Genomic DNA, 15,385 nt, shown 5'->3' on the forward strand with positions numbered 1-15,385 from the left:
GCAATAGGTAAATATAGCAGAAAACTAAGTGTAAGCACACTTAGTCAGCATGGTTTTGCTGTTAATCTGGGCTACTTTTAATTTGATTATCTGGAGCAATCCAGACAGTTTTAGGTTAGACGTTTTATATAAAAAAAAGATAAATTTTTTAAATGTTTACATAATTTATTACCATTTTTGGACTCTCAAAACAGCTTAAGAACCTGTGTTATTAAAGTTTTACTTAGTATTTAAAATTTATTAGTAATTACATGTTGCTGTGCCAAGCATTTATCCATTAATACAATTTTAGGTATTTCACTATCCCTGGTAGTAGGTGTTTCCAATAAAATGGTCAGTCATCAGGCGCAAGGTCTGTGTACCTCTGGCTAAAAGAACTGGCAATGCAATTACTAATTCAACATTTTTAAAATGTGTATTGTTTTTTGCCTGTTATATACCTTTATCAGTACAATGCGTTGTATTTATTAATTTATAGACTTGTTTTATTCTGCACTTTGTTTTGCATTGAAAAAATGATAGTAAACGTTGTGGCTAGAAGGTCTTTAATCTTGAGGACAGTAGAGGGCAGTGTAGGTTCACCAAGTAATGCCATGACACTCCAACGCTGACCCTGATTGTACTGAAACCCTGAACAGGCTATTAATAAACACACTTAAATATACTTTTATATCATTTTAATACTGCATTCTATAAGTATCATGAGTGCGGTCTATTTGGTATTGTGTGTAGTGTTGTATATATCTACGCAAAAGTATTTGCACACCCGACACCATGAGCTTGTTGGACATTCCGTTTATTCCATTTAAAAACAAATAGTATTAAACTAGAGTTACCTCTATGTGAACTTTTAAGCTTTATCAACAACCACTTTTCTGAGACGGCTTCTCACAAGACTTTGAAGTATGTCTGTGGGAATTTGTGCCCATTCAGTCAAAAGCGCATTTGTATGGCTGGACACTGATGTTGGTCAAGAAAACCTCATTCCAAAGCTGTTTAGTGTGTTTGTGGTAAGAACTCTGTTCAGGCCACAGAAGTTTTTTTTAAACGTTTTTTCATGTCTTGTACATGGATGTTGTAGCCTAGTGGTTAGGGTACTGGACTAGTAATCAGAAGGTTGCTGGTTCAAACCCCAACACTGCCAGGTTGCTGCTGTTGGGCCCTTGAGCAAGGCCCTTAACCCTCAATTGCTTAGATACTGTCACAGTGCTGTAAGTCGCTTTGGATAAAAGCGTCTGCTAAATGCTGAAAATGTAAATGTTGCACAGGGGAGCAGACATGCTGGAACAGCAAATAACATTCCCTAAAAAGTGATAGCTCAGTGGTTAAGGTACTGGACTAGTAAACAGAAGGTTGCCGGTTCAAGCCCCACCACCACCAAGTTGCCACTGTTGGGTCCCTGAGCAAGGCCCTTAACCCTCAATTGCTCATCGTGTTCAGCTCATTGTGTAAGTCGCTTTGGATAAAAGCGTCTGCTAAATGCTGAAAATGAAAATGAAAATGAATAAAAAGTTGGACGCATATATATTTTTTAATATAATTCATTTATTACACCCATTACTAGAAGGGGTGTCCCAGTACTCTTTTCCTTATAGAATATGATAGTAATAATTTCTGCTCTTGCTGTAAAGTTTGAGTGTCCTGCAGTATTAACAGCAGACTTTTAGTTTTACTGAATATTTTACTCAAACTAAATGAACATGTTAAAATACATGAGTGCTCAAAAATACATACTCCAGTTCATTCATTCATTCATTCATTTGGCTGCAGCAAATTATGTAGTTAAATATTAAACTCCTTGCATAAAAGCAACTAAACCCACAGACTAGTCTAGGCCCATAACAGTCAAATGTTAGAACACACATGATCAGGAGAATTGAATTTTGATATTATTGAATGCTGATTGAAGCAAAAACAATCAAGTGCTCAGCACGTCAGGGAACATTTTCAAGGTTGTGGGTTCCCAGGTAAATATCTTATAAAACAGAGAATATGGCAGAGACAAAGTATGGTCAAAAAAGAATAGCACATGGAAAAGACGGTTGACTTTGAAGCAACTAAATCACCATAACAAACAGGTAAGTTATGTTAGGTTCATCAATATCATGCAATTAACATCATGTATCAGTTCTGAAAGAGTTTTGAAACAACATTAGAAAACTTAAAGTGTTCCAATAAGGACAAACATGGCGTGGTCCAATAAAATGTTATAAGTGGAACAGTCCTAAACCTCTGAGGACTGTGTCATCAACAAACGGTGATCACAAGTCAAAATCACAGACCTGAATAAATTGTACTGTAATTCCCCAAAACAAAGCCACCCAGGTAACAACAGACATGGCTGGTATTCAAAAACCTTTAGTTAAAACACTGATGTTTCAAGACACATAACTTGGTGTGAGGAGCAAAAACATATTGATCCCTGATTAATAAAAGTTATATGGTCTGACTTTCATCAAATTTTCTACAACTTGATTGATGTACATTTGGAGAAAGGCAAATGTCTGCTGTCATCTATTAATTGTAGTGTAACATTTGTAAAGGTAAACCTATGGTGCATTCTTTCTTGATGCTGTTAAAATATCCAGGATGATAATGCACCCATACATACTGATACAATTATTCTAAAGTGGTTTGATAAACCCCAGGATCTTCATTTCCAGTCATCAGATTTAAAAATTATTCAGCCTGGGAAGTTCTGAAGTGCAGAATGTGGAGAAGATTTGCACCTCTATAATTTCTTATAGATCTGGAACATTAATTTCTGTATTTTCTGTTAATTTTGATGAATTTATTCTAACCCCATTTCCAGAATAATTGGGGAAAACAATTGCTATAAAACAAACAGCTGTGATTTTTTGATTTTCTTAATCTTTTATTTAACTCACAAACATACAAAGAAATGACGATGTTTTGGCTGATTAACTTGATTGTACTTTGGAAATATAAACTAATTTTGAATTTGGCAAAGTTGGGACGGGTAAAAAGTGTAAAGTTTATAGAATATTAAATCTACACTATTTTGAAACATCTACCAAACAATATTGTTAAAAGATATGGTGACTCTAGATACATCTCAGTCAGTGTAAAGTAAAGCCAGAAACTACTGTTGAATGTACATGACCTTTAAACCCTCAGACAGCTTTGCTTTAGTCATGCTATACCATCATGCTTCTGTGATAAATATAACCACATTGACTCAGGATTACTTCAGAAAACTATTGTCACACCAAAAACGGTTTACTACTACATCAAGAAATACAAGTTGAATTACACAAAGAGAAAGCAATCGTCCAATTCATCTCTGATGGACCAAAAGACAACAGAAATGTATGCTGGGTCAGATGAGTCCATGTTTCAAAAGTTTTCTGTGCCAAAATAAAAATGTCCATTAAGACTTGAAAGGTGCACAAGCCAACATCTGCCATGGTATGTCTATTCCCGGAAAATTCACAGCTCTTTTATCATGACAATGCCAGGTCTCATTCTACACATCCTACAACAGCATGGTTTCATGGACACAGAATGTGTATGCCTGACTGGCCTGCCAGCAGTCTATATCTATCAGCTATTGAAATTGTATGGTGCAGCATTAAGAAAAGAATCAGACAAGAGTGTCTGTGGACTGTTAAGCAAGTGAAATCTTGTATCAAGGCAGCATGGGCATAAATTTCACTTGCGAAACTGAAACAACTAGTATCTGCAGTTCAAAATGACTAAAAAGTTGGACAGCTTACTTTTTTTTTTGCAGTCAAATGATTCTTTTAAATGTTTATATTTGCATTTAGCTTGGTCTGTAAAAACATAATCTATCATTTTGTTAGTTAAATTATTATTAAGAGATCATAAATAAATGACAAATTCTTGTTTTAATTGCATTTTACAAAATGACTTTTTTGAAATGGGGGTTTGTAAAATGAAAATAATAATAATAATAATAATAATAATAATAATAACAATATTAATAGTAATGATGATAATAAAAATATAATAATAATAATGATAATAATATGTATTGTATTAATAGATGATGCTTTGGTGAATATACTAATACTTAGAAGCATTTTATTATGTGATATATTTGAGTCTGATATACCTTAATATAAGCTGCCTTACTACTTCTTTACTTTCTTTTCTTTATTCTTTACTTGCTGCTGTATGTGCCCTACTGAGAACAATGAGTGCAGAGCAGAAATGCACCTGGATTAATTGCAGGTGCCAATCTATTGCAGGGCATCACTCTCTTACACCTAGGGGTAATTAAGAAAAACAGTCCACCTACTGGCATGTGTAAAGTAGTCATAGATAGTAAATATCTTTTTTAGTTTTATTGCCTAGTAGCACAGTACGTGGCACCAGGATCCTGAGGTACTGGACTAAGACCTTGCGTCCAATTAGTGCATATGGTTTATTGTTTTGCATTGTATCAAATAAATGGTAAAAATGTAATTATAAAAGCCAATTATAAGAAAATCTATTAAGGAAGTAAATGCCATTCAGAAATGCTCTGGAACACAACATGCAGTGCAACTGGAGTAGATCCAGCTTGAGGAAAGAGGATTATTACTTGGGATAAGAACAGGAATTTGGCAGAAATACAGAGGATCTGGGAAGATTTAACTTTAAGACTAATCTCATTATCTTAGCTTTTACCTGGGCACCTTCAAAGCTGCCTGACACTAAACTGTTTCCTATCCTGTCAGTGAGAAGCTGCCTTTGGCTAACAGCACTCACAAATCCGTTTGGTTCCAGTTTAGCACATTTCTTTAAAAACACAACTTTGCCTAAACTTAAATACGTTAGACCAAAAATTATGTAACCCCCAGTTTCAAGATTATTATGCAATTCCCATATTAATCCCCAATTTTCATCAGCATAATAGCTTGTGTAGATAGTTTACTACATTTGACAGTAGGAACATTTTACAATTCTGTACAAAGATAAAGATGTTTTAATGCATTGTGGTAGTTTTTCATGAGGATATCATTTTCACTTGGATAAACTATCCAGTATACCCACACCTACAACTGGAAATCTACAAATCTGGTCTTTATTTATTCACAATTAAACAAACTTTAAATACTGGACTGTTGCTCCTAGGCGCAGGAGTGTGGGTCCTACAAATATCACACCAATTGCACAAGGCCCAGTACTGAAACAGATAATAAAGAACCCAGGAAAAGCAACATTAGGAACAACCTGAGGAGATCTAGAACTTTAGAAACAAGTCTTTGTTTGTGAGTCTACAGAAATACACTGAATGGAAATGGAAAACACAGACAAAAACAGTGCTCTTCAAAAAAGCCGTTGTGGATGCTTCACATTACATCTGGGACAATGTACTGTGAGGAGATGAGACAAAAGTGTGACAACTGCAAAGCATTGTAGAAAACAGTTTGCTTTGCTGCTTCAGGGTCTCAAAAGCTTACAATAAACAAGCGAGAAAAGCACTTAAAGTGTAATGTCAGGCGAGCAGACACAAGTAAATTAACAATAAAATGAATGTAGAATATATAAATAAATAAAAAATGCAAGTGCCCACACTTTAACTTAGTTAAGCTGGCATGACATGACCTGAAGAGGATTGTGGTTTGATAGAGTCCTGGAATGACTTTTCCTTTTCTGCTGATCAGCAACTACAGGAAATACTTTTTTAAGTCCTGACTATAAACAATCAGTGTTTTCAATTAAAAATAATACTAGTTTTACTTTAGTAAGAATGTGTCTTATATTAAGTTGGATCATCAGACCATATTATTATATTATAATGTAAATGCAGATAATTCCAAATGGTAGCCAAACTTCTTCTGGCAACTCTATGCATGTTGGTGTTGAAACTCTACATGCAGTGCAAATAGCATTAAAATAAAAAGTAAATAATGTGTAAACTGGATGCTTAAATAATACACTACACTGGTAAAAATGTTGACTCCTGACCATAAGCTTCCTGGGTTCAATTCCCAGGTGGAGCGGTCCGGGTCCTTTCTGTGTGGAGTTTGCATTTTTTCCCAGTGTCTGCTTGGGTTTCCTCCGGTTTTCTCCCACAGTCCAAAGAAATGCAGTCATGTTAATTGGAGATACAAAATTGTCCATGACTGTGTTTGACATTAAACTTGTGAACTGATGAATCTTGTGTAATAAATACCACCGTTCAGTCATGAACGTAACCAAAGTGTGTAAGACATGACGTTAAAATCCTAATAAATAAATAAATGACCATAAGCTTAACAACCTCTACTTTTCTGGAAAGATTCTTAAAAGATTTTGGACTGTGTATGTGGGATTTGTGGCCTTCCAGTTAAATAAGCATTTGCGAGGCCAGGCACTAATGATGCACAAGAAGACCTGGCTAGCAATCAAGATCCCTATTCATCTCAGTTGTTCAGTGGGGTGGAAGCCAGGAATCTGTGTATGCCATTGGAGTTCCCACACATCAAACTCGTCTTTATGAACCTTGAATTGTGCACAGTTATTCTGGAACATGTATGTTGAAATTATGTTATTTATTTTTTGTAGTGAATTTTATACACCTGTTAGAAATAGGTTTAGAATTAGTTGAGGTGTACTGCATATAAGGAAATTACAAGTAGCCACCAGGGTGAGCTCCCTTTCCAGGTGCCTCATATGTTACACAGTTTTTTCTGTTTTTAATTTCTATAAAAACAGACCCAGACTGGGAGCTCTTTGAATTGCTTTGTGAGCTTGGGCTCTTTTCTTGGGAAGGAGGGAGAGCAAAGACATGCCCGAACAAGAGCTTAGGGGATTAAGTTCATTCTCACTGCCACTTCATCACCTCCTCGCTGCCCTCTGCCAGGGCTCTCAATGTGCTTCAGTGTTTTGTGATGGCTGATTCACGCCAGTGAACAATTATAAGAACCATCAACTTATCCAAAGGCAGCAGGAAAAATATCCTCAGGGTGGTACTCACTCACCGAGAACAAGGGCAAAACAGCTCTAAATCATGAGTGAGGGCCCAAGTTTGTTGGTCATTGATAAATGCTACAGTGGTCAGTCTTTATCAGTTAAAATGTACATTAGTCTGCTGTGAACTTTTACACTCAGACACAGTTCTGTAACGGCTGATTGTATTGTATGTCAATATGTTTTTGTATGTATGATATAAAACAGTCTTTCCCTATTTTTTCAATGACATTGAACCTTCTGCTTAGTAACCCTGAACTCTGTATACTTAATTACCTTTATACTGTATAAAAGAGAAATTACACCCTAATGATTAATACTGTATGTGCTTGACATGTAAGTGTCAAAAATGTCTAAAAAAAGGATTTACTGTTATATAACTGGAAATAAACTGATACTAAAATCCCACTATTGCTCCCACCACCCCTCTCAAAACATTTAAAACAAACAAAAAGAACAAACAATTTATAATTACATTCCCAGACCCCTGTGACACTGAACCTTCTGCTTAGTAACCCTGAACTTTGTATACCTAATTACCTTTACACAGTATGAAAGAGAAATTACACTACAGATTAATATGTGCTTGATATAATAAGCGTTAGCCCACAGTGTCCTAAAATGTCCAAAAAAGGAATAAATGGCAGCGTGTTGCTCCAAAATGGGTTCTACTCCTTTGCATTAATGATGCCTTTACAAATTACAAATCTGCAAATTACCCATGCTATCTGTCTGTCTGTCTGTCTGTCTGTCTGTCTGTCTGTCTGTCTGTCTGTCTGTTTGTCTACAAGTGAAACTAACACATCACACTACCCTGCTGGCTTTAAAACCTTGCGTTGGTAACAATCTGGATGATTCCACTGTGGCATAGAGAACTCCAATAGTTCCAACTCCAATAATACCATAAGGAAAGATACACGTGTACAATACAATGAGCCAAGAGGGTTAAGGACTTTGCTCAAGGGCCCAACAATGGCTGCATGGCAGAGCCAGCATTCTAACCCACAACCTCTAGTTGGTAACCCACAGCTGTACCCATAGGTGGACATGTCAGGTCACAGCATGTTTCCTTTTTGGTCTGTCCATCTTCAATAAAGTTGAACTCAGAAAATGTTCAATATGCAATGTTTCTGAATATTGTTGATACATGACTTTTGTTTCATTAGGTAGAGTCTTAACTTGCAATTATAGATGCAGCAATGAACTGTAGTTACTCACAATGGTTTTTGGAAGTATTTCCAAGCCCATGTGGGCTTGGATAATGATAATTATAAATAGGAACCTTTGTTCACTTTTTAAACTTGCTTTAAAGTTACAACTGATCAAAAGTCAAAGACATTCAATGCTGGTTTTCAGCCTTGGCTTTTGTCCACAGAGATATATTCACATTCTTTCTCTTTCAATAATGTTATGAACTGTATATAGTAAAATTCACAAATGTCTTGGAATCATGGGATGAAGAAAGTTGTGTCTAAGCCCTGACCCATTCTTGCTTGTAAGCCTTTTGTTATGTCCTAAACAGTTGCAGCCTAGTGGTTAAGGTATGGACTTGTAACTGCCTGGTTGTCACCGATGACTGTAAGTCGCTTTTGATAAAGGCATCTGCTAAATTCTGAAAATGTAAACGTCCTGGCTTTATACACACTCACATAGGATCACCTATTTACTTGTTTTTACTGTTAAAAGTTTCAAAGCAGATGTTTATGATGTTCATTTAACCTACTAGCCTTATATTGCCCCTGTTCCAACTTCTTTGAAAGTGTTGCAGGCATTAAAATAAAAATAGTGTATTTTTTACAAAAATCAAGAAACATTTAGTATAGTTTGTGTTGTATTCATGTAAATGTTTGTAATTGTAAATGCAGTTTATAAATCCCTGCTCTATTTTTATTTGCATTTTACATAGTCTCAACTTTTTTGGAAGTGGGGTTGTACTTGAGAATATGATAAAGAATGATCCATCTGATCATAGATCATCTATTTACATCTTTTTCTCTTGCTGCTCTTGTCCAGAACCAGTGTTAACCAGATGATTCAAATTGCTAATTTTAACATGTTAGTTTACTGTTATATCACTGGAAACAGGATTACCTGATGGCTGTGGCCTCATTCAGCAGGATAATGCTCCCTGCCACAAAGCAAAAATAGTTCAGGAATGGTTTGAGGAGCACAACAATGAGTTTGAGGTGTTGACTTGGCCTCCAAATTCCCCAGATCTCAATCCAATCTAACATCTGTGGGATGTTACACTGATACTTTAACTCCTGTAAGTTGTGAGGTGGGGCCTCCATTGATTGGACTTGTTTGTCCAGCACATCCCACAGATGCTCGATTGGATTGAGATCTGGGGAATTTGAAGGCCAAGTTAACACCTCAAACTCATTGTTGTGCTCCTCAAATCCCACTATTGCTTCTCCCACCTCTCTCAAAACATTAAAAAACTTGAGTTGATTGTAAAATCTTGTTTTTTTGGGACATGGCCCTTTAATAACATGTTACTGAAGCAAAAACAGAAAAAGCAATTGTATGTATAGATGTAAGTGGTTCTCATCACGTCTGTGGTTCTCTTTATAATTACTCAACACCCTCTTGTGAGCAAACACTCGTTAAGTCTGCCCGTGGTTGAGTTCCTCGGCTCTAAAAGGCTTCATTGAGTCCATGGATGACTAACCCTGGCACTCTGTGAACCTTCGGTGCTCTTCAAAAGGATCCGCTGGTGTCTCTTTGAAAGCAGACTCCATCAGTGGCAACTTGAAGAGGACTACCCACACCCATTTGACTGTATGTCTGAAGTGTTAGGCTCAGCATGTCTTATCCAATTGGGAGAAACTACAGAATAGGTGATGAAACCACAGGATTAGCACCAAACAAGATCTTATTTCATCTATGAAGAGGCCAGTTGGGAGTAATTGGGACTTTTGTCTGTGGAGCATTTTTGTAAAAAAAAAAAAAAAAGAGAGCCTTCCAGACAAGTCCTATTATAAACGTGCTTTGCCAATTAGGGACTGAATTGGATGGTCCAACACTTAACTTTCTTAATCTGATTTTTAGACAGATGAAAACAGGGTGACACAAAGGCATGTTTCTGTCCATATAATGAGTCCATTCACAGTCTTAAATCTTACATGGAGAAATAAAGAAAAAAATAGGAATGTATTTTACCTTTTATGTTTTTTGTGATCTTAGAGAAAATGAAGCTACAATATTTGAAATGTTGCTTGTCATTATGGACCAAAGTCTTGTGGCCGTACACAATTATTAACGTATACAAATTACTGTATTAGCATAACGTGAAGCACTGTAGATGCTGACCAGGATAAAGCAGTGGTACTCAGTGCTTATTGCTAATTATGCTGATTACAGGTACTAACAAGTGTTAAATCTGTACTGAAGTCTTGATTTGCATGTTGATTCAAAAAAATATTTAAAATTAGATTGACGGTTCATCTTAAATATTAAACTGGATGACATACACCCCTCCCTTTTTGGTAATAAGCACTTTGTTACTGGTTTCCTGTTGGTAGAGATGATGATTCATTTGGAGCAAAAAGCAATTAATAAAATTTGCATTTCACAAGATATAAAAAATAAATAAGCCACTAAAAATAAATAATAATGACTGAAAATGACATGAAATTATATTAATAATAATAATAATAATAAAAATAATAATAATAAGAAAATGAACAAGTAGCGATCATAATAAGAAATAAAACAAATCCTAAGTAGCTGAGACCAAGTGATCCTGCAAATTAAAAGAATATCTGAAAATGGGCTATACTGGTGGCTAAGTGGGTAGCACTGTCGCCTCACAGCAAGAAGGTCCTGGGTTCGATCATACTATGGAGTGCATGTGGAGTTTGCATGTTCTCCCCGTGTTTGCGTGTTTCCTCCGGGTGCTCCGGTTTCCTCCCACAGTCCAAAGACATACAAGTGAGGTAAATTGGAGATACTAAATTGTCCATGACTGTGTTCGATATAACCTTGTGGACTGATGAACCTTGTGTAATGAGTAACTACCGTTTCTGTCATGAATGTAACCAAAGTGTAAAACATGATGTTAAAATCCTAAAAAAACAAACAAACAAAATGGGCTATACTGCTTGAGAATATCAGTAAGATATGACAAAAGTAAAACATTGGGGGTTTTAAAGGTCAGTTATACACATTTGTAGGCAGAACTACACAGTCAGCCAGTGTCTATCCAAAAGATAAAGCATAGTGTCACCATTATAAACATTATCAAAAAATTGCACACAATTATACTCTATGTATGTATGCGAAAATAACGCACATCCAAACGCATCATGGTACTTCTACACTAGCTCATCCGAAGTATGTAATTTTAGGCAGATTCAAGTTAGCATTAAACTGTTAAACTGTGTGACTAGCTACAGGTCACATTTTAATTTCACTACTGGTGTCTTGAATTCCGCGATTATATTCTCAGCAGTCTATTTAGTGTTTACAGTCAAATATTTTAGAATATACCAAAAAAAAAAACACAAATGTATGTAGAAAAATGTCAAAGAGGCTAGTTGTAGTAGCTAGTTAGTAGCACTTATTAGCTTTGGGGAAAAACAAGTGGAATTTATGTATTAGAGTGTCTATTTGCATAGTTAAATCCTCAATTTAATAGTAGCCAAACACAAGAACACACTAGATAAAAGGTTATTTTGTCAGCTAGCTAACCTGTCCCAGATTTTTGTTGACCTTTTGTTCCTTTTCCACTGCATTGTACCCTACAGTACAATACGCTACATATCCAAATTCAGAACTATCCATGCTGTATCTAATGTGCTATTGTCTGTTTCTATCTGCATGTTAATAAATCTGCAGTAGCCGAAGTTCGCTAAAGGTAAAGTTGTGATGGTATTCTTCACCAGACGCCAAGAGCGAATCAGGCACTCTAAGTGTTAACAATAGTATTAGCAACATCAAGATGAGTTTTAATTTGATCACTTGGCAATAGAAACAACTGTTAAATGTGGAATTATGAATTTAAAAACATACTGTTCAATGGAATACCGTGCAATGGAAAGGTGGACGCCTTGATGGACGTTGTAGCCTAGCGGTTAAGGTACTGGACTAGTGATTAGAAGGTCGCTGGTTCAAGCCTCACCACTGCCAGGTTGTCACTGTTGGGCCCTTGAGCAAGACCCTTAACTTTCAATTGCTTAGATTGTGTACTGTCATAGTACTGTAAGTTGCTTTGGATAAAGGCGTCTGCTAAATGCTGAAAATGTGTTGCCTGCCTACCAGTGTTCAGTACCTGGAAAAACAAGCTAATTGCCACTTGCGCTGATTACAGGTACAAACAAGTGTTAAATTTGTACTATAGTCTTGTGGAGTTTCACTAGAGGGGCAGTGAAATTCTCTAATACTGTCTAATACTGTTCCTGGTTTTCTGTTGGTAGAGATGTGACGTGCACCATGATGATTAATTTGGAGAAGCACCAAACAAAATTTGCATTTCACAAGATACAATAAATAAAAAAGCGACTAAAATAAATAAATAATCAATAATAATGTCTCTAATTTTTCCCCAACATTTTCTCATCTACATAGAGTCACTGTCGGTGATATACACAAACACCTGTCTCATTATTCTGCCTTTTGCACGAGTTAATGGCTGTATGATTTGTTTCTACTTAGTTACTCAAACAGTTGCCCACTTACACAACAATTGCATCATGTTAGTTGCCCCAATTATTTAAAACAACTTGGGTCTGATTAGATAAGATTGAGTTATGCAAATCTGTGGCGGCCCAGCATTGTTACACACACATCCCAAGAGAGGCAGCCCTGTAAACACCATGGAAGCATTCTTCTCCTGTCCCAAATATCCCCCCAGCACCCAGTCCATAAATAAAGCCTACGTTAAAGGGGTCTAATCCCAAGGATGACCTCGCTTTGTCACGTCAATTCGCCGGAGCTTGGACGGGGGTGGGGGGTGTGGGGGGGGTGTGGGGTGTGTGTGTGTGTGTGTGGGGGGGGGGGGGGCGTTGGACAAAACTGCCAAAAAAAATAGGGAGAAGCACTCCACATTAAATCCACAACAGTGCTCGTCTAAGCTGTCACCTCCGTAAATGACCTCAGGGTTCAACCAGGGGGAAGATGGAAGAAAAGGATACACGTTATAACTCAAACTCTAGGGCTCGGATGGCCCCCTTCTTGTATTTTGGCTGTGCGGTGTTTTTGCTTGGTTCTTCGTACATTAATCTTCAAGAACACCCCCCCTCCCTACCTCACCCAGCATGCCCCATCTCCTCTTGGCTGGCTCGTTCTATTGTAGCCAGCCTTATTGTAATGTGAGCCTGACTCCATCTCTATGCACCGGCAGGCAGGACTGTCTTTTCCTCTGTCCTGCACTTCTGCTCTCCCCCCCCAATTGCCCATTCCCTGCCTTAATTGCCTCAGACCACCAGTATGTAGCGGCTGCAGATGTCTCGCTCCTTAATTTGCGTAGAGAGCACAATCAGCCCCATCTGCTGCAGTTTTTACTTTCCACCACTACCCCCCCAAACACACCCACCACCACCACCACCAAAAAAAATCACCTCAGCACTCCCTTAAGTCTCGGCAGTGAGCCCCCCGCCCAATCGCCAAAAAACACAACTCCTACTCCTCCCAAAGAAAACCTTGTCAGTGGGGCTGGATTGAAAGCCTATCAAAAAGCTATAGAAGAGTGCTTTGGTTTGGAAGGGCACAATCGAGAATTGGTGCAAAACGAAGGCCCCCTACTAGTTTACTCTTTGCGTCGCTACTCCCTGTCAGGAGTCTGAAAGGAGGCTCAGGTCAGAGAATCAGAGGACAGATGGGAGGACTTTGGGGAGGAATAATCAGGCCAAAGCACGGACGATAAAGGTAATGCGTAGAGCCGCTGTTTATACAAAACAAAATAAAATCCACAAGCATGAATCTTTTTAATGGACACTTGGACAAATGTGCACCCTCTTTTCAGGCTCTGTCAGGTTTCATTATACAGTAAAACATAACAATAGCAAAAAGTATTATCTTAATTAATATAATAAAGATTTTAAACTTTTATAAATTAATATACTTTAACAAACATTAAATAGGTTCAATATATTATTGAAACATTCATTTAAGCATTCATCTATTAAAATATAAATATATTAGTTAAATATATATAACTCTTTGATTGACACAGTCAGTAAATGACTGATGCAGCAATTACTCTTAAACTGACAGATGAACGGAGTAGCCATTCGGAGGGATGTCCTCAACTTTTAAATACCTTTAGATTGCCTTTGGCTGGAGACTAAGGCCTGAAGAATGATTGATGGTGCATTCGATGGCGATGGAACTCCTTTTTTGGCTCATTTTCATAATTTGCAGAGGAAACTTTTGTTCCCTCAAACGCCCTTTTTTCTATTTTAAGCTTTTGTCTTCAGGCCAAAATAAGGCAGTGAGATGAGTAAGCCCGGTGACACTTGCTTCAGTCTACATTGTGAGAAATTCAACAAGTATTCATGCTAATTCAAGTGTGTATGAATTCACAAGCTACTCTCATCTTGTATTGTGTCTTTCTAGTTTTTTTTTTACTAGCAAAACAAGCAAAGCCAACCTAAACCTTGTGCTTCCCTCCACCATGCATTACAGTTAGTATTAGATTGCAGTAAAGTGATATATTTTCTTCAAACATTTCTGTTAGAAAACTTTCAGTGTTTGTTCTGTTAAAAATTCCAATATTTCCAATATTTATTCATTTATTTACTTTTAATAACCACTTCATTCTTGTCAGTGACACGGTGGTCTGGTATCACCTGAAAAACACTCAGGACACCTCTAATTTATCACAATTAAAAATATGCACACTCACACCTAGGGGCAATGTAGAGCAGCCAATCTGCCTTTGTTTTTGAGTATTGGGAGGACTCCAAAGTACCTAGAGTAAGGTACTTTGGGTAAAACAGAGAACTTCTAAAACTCCATACTGACAGTTACTAAAAGATAAGAACACACATTACTTGTTTAAAGAAACATTTCACAAATTTTATATAAGAAAAGAGCTATCCAGTTATGAACCTCTGCCTTATGCAACACAACATCCAAGCCAGCTAGTAGTAGACTTATACATAGGGCCATAACACGCACACAGGAAGATTCTATACTCAAGTATTCCTTCTGCATCTGTTTGACAAGTATATGGATCAGAGATCTCTAGCTAAGGTAAATAAATCCAAACTGTCACATAATGCTGTGTGTAAAATTGTCAAAATGTTCATATACTGGGGCAGCAGGATATTCCGCTCAGCATTGCCACCGGTCGCCTGGGCGCCATCTAGCGGGTATAATTAGCAGTGCCTGCAGCAGACACGTTTCTGCTAGGGCGGGATGCCCGGACTATGTGGGTGGGGTTTTCAAATGCTGTGTAAGGACCCTGATTGGCAGATAGAGAGGCATCTGTTCAGAATGCATGGGTGAAAAAGGGTTCGCT

The sequence above is a fragment of the Trichomycterus rosablanca genome, chromosome 8 (genome assembly GCF_030014385.1).
Source record: "Trichomycterus rosablanca isolate fTriRos1 chromosome 8, fTriRos1.hap1, whole genome shotgun sequence".
NCBI lineage: Eukaryota > Metazoa > Chordata > Actinopteri > Siluriformes > Trichomycteridae > Trichomycterus > Trichomycterus rosablanca.